Source organism: Amblyomma americanum, chromosome 2 (assembly GCF_052857255.1).
Source record: "Amblyomma americanum isolate KBUSLIRL-KWMA chromosome 2, ASM5285725v1, whole genome shotgun sequence".
NCBI classification, from domain to species: domain Eukaryota; kingdom Metazoa; phylum Arthropoda; class Arachnida; order Ixodida; family Ixodidae; genus Amblyomma; species Amblyomma americanum.
The window spans coordinates 215,674,691-215,681,244 of NC_135498.1; the positions used below are offsets into that span (position 1 = coordinate 215,674,691).

Genomic DNA, 6,554 nt, shown 5'->3' on the forward strand with positions numbered 1-6,554 from the left:
TCTAGTTATACATTAGCAGGCAGATGGCTTTACGCACGTATCTATGCTGATGCCACCATGTAAAGCAGAGAAAAGAAATTGTGCAGTGCACTGGCTTTCAGAGCTCATGATTTTGAGTATTGTGCAATTTGTTGCCTAAACAGAGTGTAGCACTGTGAGGGAAATTTTCCCAAAATATTTGAGCATGCAAGAGGTCCTATGCAGAGTGACGTCTGGAGCAACACACTCACGTATGGCACACAAAAGGTGTAGGCATTTGTCATGTCATTTGCACTGAACCTGTCTCGACAAGCTATGACTGTTCTAGTGAAGCCAGAGTTATTGTACGGAGAAGCTTGTTAAGCATCATCACATGCTAGATAATTTGAGATCAGGGTTATTTGCACTGTTTCATAACATGTCTCATCCAACACAGAAGATTCCATAGCAAGCCTGTCCTCAATCAGCAAACACAGTGTTAGTGTGCATTCACTATTTGATGCTTTGCAATGTGCTGAGAAGGTAGACTCACAGCTAATGTACTTCTCTGTTGGCAGGTTGTTTGTATCGGACATCACTCGGTCAGCCTGCCTTTCAGGCACGGAGTGTAAGTATGCATACTCTCATCATTCCTTTGTTGCTGAAGCTAAATTGCAGCCATCTGTTGCACTTTCTTTTACAGGTTATCAGTAATGTTCAAGATGCCTTTGCAACCAGCAACAAACTAGATGTAAGCATGCATGCACATACAGGTCCACTACATACTGAAATAGGCCATTTTTGCCATTCTTGTGTTTTTCTGCCAGTAAGTTGTTAGACTCTCACGGCTATAACTATCAAATCCGTATTAATTTCCAAAAATGAGCTTGCTATGCAGCAGTAAACTGGATATAAGCTTGCATGCTGTCCGAGCTTCCAGACGGTCGTTTCTGATGTTGCCTCTTTTTTTCTAGCAGGTCTCATTGAAAACTGATGCTGCTTCGTCTCGCCTAGACGCTAGCTTTGAAGAAACAACTGTGAGTGCTCATACGAAATTCACTTTTCCAACCAAGACAACCTGCATTGCCTTCATGTTTTTCTTTTCCTGTATTTTTCCGATAGATGGCCGCTGACAACAAAACAGCAGTTTGTCAAGAGAGGAAACAGAAATGAAGTTAATTTATAAGAAAATGGATTCTCAAAACAAGATACAAGATTGTTTATTATTTCAGGTGGAGAAGAAAGACAACTCTACACAGTGGGAATTGGAGGAACCAGTCCCAGACCACACATATGCAGACACAAAAGACAGTTCAAACACTCCTCTTACAATGAGAAGCATTCACTTTCAGTAATTAATGCCACAAGACGTACACTTCTACACTGGCCTCCCGTTTGATGCTTTTAATAGGCTCATTCTTTTACTGAGGGCCAATGGCACAAAAGTAGGGGGAATATTGGGTTTAGAACAACAGCTGTTGTCACACTTATGAGACTAAGACTTGGGCTCCTCTGTGGGAACCTTGCAAGAAGATTCAGCATTTCAATTGCGACAGTGTCAACAATATTCTCAAGTATGATGTCCACCTTGGCTAAAGTAATGGAAGACATAGTGGTGTGGCTGCCTCGGCCAGTAGTTTATGACAGTATGCCGTACACCTTTGTGAAGAATGGCTACGACCGCACAACATGCATATTTGACTGCACAGAGGCGTTGTTGCAAAGACCCAAGAAATTAATGGCAAGGGCACAGAGCTACAGCGCATACAAAGGGTCAAATACTATCAAGTTTTTGACAGTCATAGCGCCCAACGGGCTAATCATGTTTGTATCAGATGTATATGGTGGAAGGGCCTCCGATAAATACATAGTTCGGACATGTGGTGTGGAGGACTATTTACTCCCAGGCGACGAAATTATGGCAGATCGTGGATTCAAGCTTGAGCCACATCTTGAAGCACAAGGAATATGCATGAATGTGCCGGCCTTCACCAGAGATATGTACACTGTCTCTACATTGCAAGCTTTCATGCACCTCTGGGTTTGAAATGCTCATATTTGTTGTCTTTTAGGAAAGAGTCAACTGTCTGAAAAAGAAGTGACAAAAACCAGGTGAATTGCCTCACTGCGCATCCATGTGGAACGCGCTATCAATCGGATAAAGACTTATCGAATTTTTAAGCAGGCTTTGCCTATCAAGTCAAGGAAGCATATCAACACGATTGTTTTCGTTTGTGCTGGCCTATGCAATCTGAAGGGCCCTCTGATCAAAGAGCAGCAAGAACAATAAAGGTTCAGCTTCAATCCCAGTACTGTTAGGGCTTGACTCATTTATTTCAAATGCTAACGTGCGATTAACACGCTAAGAAAGCAAAAATGCAGAACACAGGCATCACTAACAGTGCACTCTATGGCCGCTGCGTCTTCAGGAGACAGCTGTGCAAGGAGGAGGAAGTTCCTGCTGTGCGTCATCAGCCTTGGTTATATCCACTGCACCATAAAGGCATCGTCCAGCTGAGACTTGTTATCCTCGTAAATTTACCAACCAACTCCCTTCACAGCCTAGGCAATATTATGCTCTCAAAAAAGCTTTCAAGATTATTAATGTGGGTTTCCATGAATCCTTCATCTCTCTTGACTGGAATCAATGCTCCCCCTTGGTCTACATGCAAGTACAGGTAGCAAACAGTGCTCCCTACCAGGTTCAGGTGCAGCTGTGCTGAACTTGGTAGTAGTATTTATGTGATGCCTTTAGTACACCTGCAGAATCTAAGCAAAAATCTGCCTTGCACTGCCCCTCCTTAATTCGTCCGGATGTACATGCCGCAAGCTATATAGGCATTTAACCTCTAAAAGTGCTGGGGGGTGGCAATCGCAGACAAGCAAACCGTCCGGACTACACCCAAGATACGGATACCGTGGATGAATCATCAAGCCGCAATCTTCGAGTCTGCAATTTGTATGCTTTGTTTGAAAATCAGCAAGAGCACGCTGTTTCGCTAACTGCTCAAAATTTATGCCATACTGCATGGCAAGGCTGGTAATGCAGTTGTCATTAAGTATTCTCTTCATTACTGACTCGTAATTCAACCGTTTGGAACGGCAAACATTTTTGAACAATGAAGCAGTTATCCTGCCCTTGCGGTGGGAAAACCACTCGGCACAGTTCCTTTGCTCCCTTGTGGCAGCTTCAATTTTTTTTTGCAGAGGTCATGGTAAGGCTGAGCTTATCCACTGCTCGCTCACTTCCAAGCAGCTTTCCGAAGTTGAGGTTGCACAGAGGTCTTTCGAGAGTAATCTCGAAGTCGTCCACTGGTGGCTCCACTTTGTTCAGCCGCCTTTCTTTGCACTTCGGTGACTGGAAGGCAACCTGAAAAAAATGTCTTCATTAGTCTAGTTATAAATTTTTATTAAGGGCAAATATGTTAAGAAGTCTGACTATAACAGTTTAAGCAACAATAAAAGGGCAGCAACGCTGCCTTGTCAGCAAGATTACATTGAGCATGGCTGTGGGTTCAGGTCATTCCTAAAACTTGCACTCCAATTCAAGATAAATAAGTCAAGTTATGTTCATGCATGACAAAGGCTTGTGCATTTTTGTCGCTACCTTCTCTGAGTGATGTGTCGCTTGTTGCCTCTGGACACTTGCTGGTGCCTGAGAAGGTTGCTGGATCTCCCTTCTCGTCGTCATCAATGTGTTGTGGAGAAGGGTGCCTGCAAATGAAAAGCATCACCACAATGCCTAACAGCCAATTTCATTCCAAGAAAGGCACTCAAACTCGCACCTACATATAATAGTCAATGTACTACCTTCATTTTCAAAAATATGAGTGCAATCAGGACAAGAGTGAATAAATGGATGGATCAGCCCAGTGTTCACTTGCAACTGCGTTCATCAAAAAAGTAGAAAATATGTTCTACAATGAAAATTTTTCATATGTGGCTAGCACATGTGCTCCGAGGACTTGTCAATGCTTGGCAAAATCTTTCCTCAAACTAACACTCAAAGATATTTATCCCTTTTACACTTACACTCTATTTTGCTCCTTACAGTGTTCCATTTCAGTTTATCCTCACAGCACATAACTGCACTGAATATGCAGCTCTAAGAAAGAAATCATCTCTTTCATAAGGAACACTGCCAAATTGGACTAAACACATACAGCGGTGAAGGAGAGAGAGAGAGAGAAATAACATTTATTAGCACCCGTCAAAAGGATGATGGGTATCCGAGGCGCCGCTCGGTCCCAGCCATGTCCTCCCCCTCAGCCGTCGACCGGGATCTCTTGGATCTCAGCAGCGGCAAGGGCGAGACGGATGACTTCACGTTGTTTAGTTTCGTCCTCGTTGTGAAGCAGTGCCTCCCAGGACTCATCTGTTCGGTCAAGTTGTCCAAAGCTCGGACATGTCCATACCATATGGATCATGTCCGCTATGCCGTCGCAACGTTTGCACCTGGGGCTGAAAATCTCAGGGTGCCACTTGCTATAAAGCTGAGGGTTAGGGAATACTCCGGTTTGGAGCTTGCGCCACGCAACCTCTTCGTTTTTGGTTAGCTGATTACTTGCTTTTGGAAGTACCGCTCGGCCTAATTTGTAATGGTTTAGGATTTCCTGATACGTGTTAAGGTCGTCTTCGAACTGTAGGAGCTCCTCATCGCGCGAGGGGGAAGGGGTTGTGCACAAGACGCCACTGGGATCCCGGAAAGTAGCTAATCCTCGGGCCAGTGCGTGCGCTTTCTCGTTTCCCCTCAACCCTTGGTGCGCGGGTGTCCAGATGAGCGCTACCAGTTCTGCCGGTGGTGGACTGCCGGCCAACACTCGTGCTGCTGTAGCTGAAATGCAGCCCGCGTCAAAGTTTCTAATTGCTGATTTTGAGTCACTCACGATAATTTTAACCTGTTGTTGAGTTAGAGCCAGCGCAATGGCCAACTCTTCCGCCTCCGTTACTGTCGAGTGTCTGGTGCTGCAGCACGCTACCGGGCCTCCGTTTTCCCTAGTGGCTACCGAAATGTGCCCCGAACTGTTTGTGCATTGTGCGGCATCCGTATACAAGACATCCTGTCTGCCCTGAAAGCGGGCTTGCAACGCTACTGCTCTTTCCTTCCTCCGGCTCTCATGGTAGATGGGATGCATGTTTTTGGGGAGTGGGGGTATCTTTAATTTGTCCCTAACCTGTCTAGGAACCAGGTCCGTACGTCTCGAGCACGCTCGAGGCTCGTGCCCCAGCTTCTCCAGAATGCTGCGACCAGTACGACTGCGTAAAAGTCTCTGATACTGCGAGGTCCTTGCAGCCTCAATGAGCTCTTCGAGGGTATTCGAAACCCCTAGACTCAAAATCTTTTTTGTTGGCGCACAGGGTGGTAAACCTAGTGCTGTTTTTATCCCTTTACGGATTAAAACATCCAGTTTGTCCTTTTCCGCCTGGTAAAGCCGCAAATAAGGTGCCACGTAGACTATCCTGCTGATTATAAAAGATTGCACTAGCCTAAGGAGGTTAGCTTCTTTCATACCCGCATGTTTGTTAGCGATTCGTTTTAGGAGTCGGCAAGTTTGACTGGTGCTAGCCTCTAGTCTCTGAATCGTTTCCGAGTTCCTGCCGTTCGCCTGAATTCGTAATCCTAGAACCCTAATGCTTTCCACCGCTGGAATTACATTACCGTTGACCCTGAGTGTGATTCCCGCGTTATACGGTCCGTCCTGCTTTATGCGCCGACGCTGTGGCGACCGCATGGGCGCGAGAAATAGCGCTTCCGATTTCTCGGCCGAGCACCTGAGACCGATTGGTTCTAAGTATTTTTCTGTTACATCTATAGCTCTTTGAAGCGTCAGTTCAATTTGGCTATCACTGCCCCTGCACATCCACAGAGTCAGGTCATCTGCGTACAACGTATGGTTCAGCCCCGGAATTTTGTCCAGTTGTGCGGGGAGGCCAAGCATGGCGATATTAAACAGGGTCGGGGACAACACCGATCCCTGCGGTGTGCCCTTGTTGCCCAGTTGAATACCCGTCAGTGTGTTACCCCCCATGCTTATAGATGCCGTTCTGTTTGTAAGGAAATCGCGTATGTAGTTGTAGGTACGAACACCCACGTCTAACGCAGCCAGACCCTCCAGAATGGCCGAGTGCTTTACGTTGTCGAAAGCTTTCGACACGTCTAGACCAACGATCACCCTGGTGTCTAGCGTTGGATTTTCTATTATCTGTTCTTTTAGCTGCAGCATGACATCACATGCCGACAAATGCGGTCTAAATCCAATCATGGTATTTGGATATAAACACTTGTCCTCAAAAAATCGGTTCAGCCGGGTCTGAATCACATGTTCCATCAGTTTGCCCACGCACGACGTGAGCGAAATGGGACGCAGGTGCTCGAAACCCGGCTGTTTTCCCGGCTTCGGGAGGAACACAAGTTTCGCGTCCTTCCATGCTGTCGGCAGTCGACCGGCTTCCCAACACTCCTGCATAAAGGCAGCGAGATGTCGGATCGACGTGTCGTCCAAATTTCTTAGAATTCGGTTGCTGACCTTGTCCGGACCCACGGCAGTCCTGGTCCTCAATCTGTTTATTTCTGCCCGGACTTCGGCAACCGTTAT

The 6,554-nt window shown here is 46.1% G+C and overlaps 1 long non-coding RNA gene across 2 annotated transcripts; it reads right to left on the reverse strand.

Moving 5' to 3' along the window:
- LOC144119455 (uncharacterized) lies at window positions 1–3,706 on the reverse strand. Of its 2 annotated transcripts, XR_013312373.1 has the most exons (3): window positions 3,566–3,706; window positions 3,205–3,328; window positions 1–2,045 (listed from the first exon to the last, which is right to left on the reverse strand). It is a non-coding gene; the product is annotated as an uncharacterized LOC144119455 (long non-coding RNA). The 2 variants fall into 2 exon arrangements; XR_013312372.1 differs by lacking the exon at window positions 1–2,045 and having other exon boundaries at window positions 3,111–3,328.
- Between the last annotated feature and the right edge of the window lie 2,848 nt (window positions 3,707–6,554).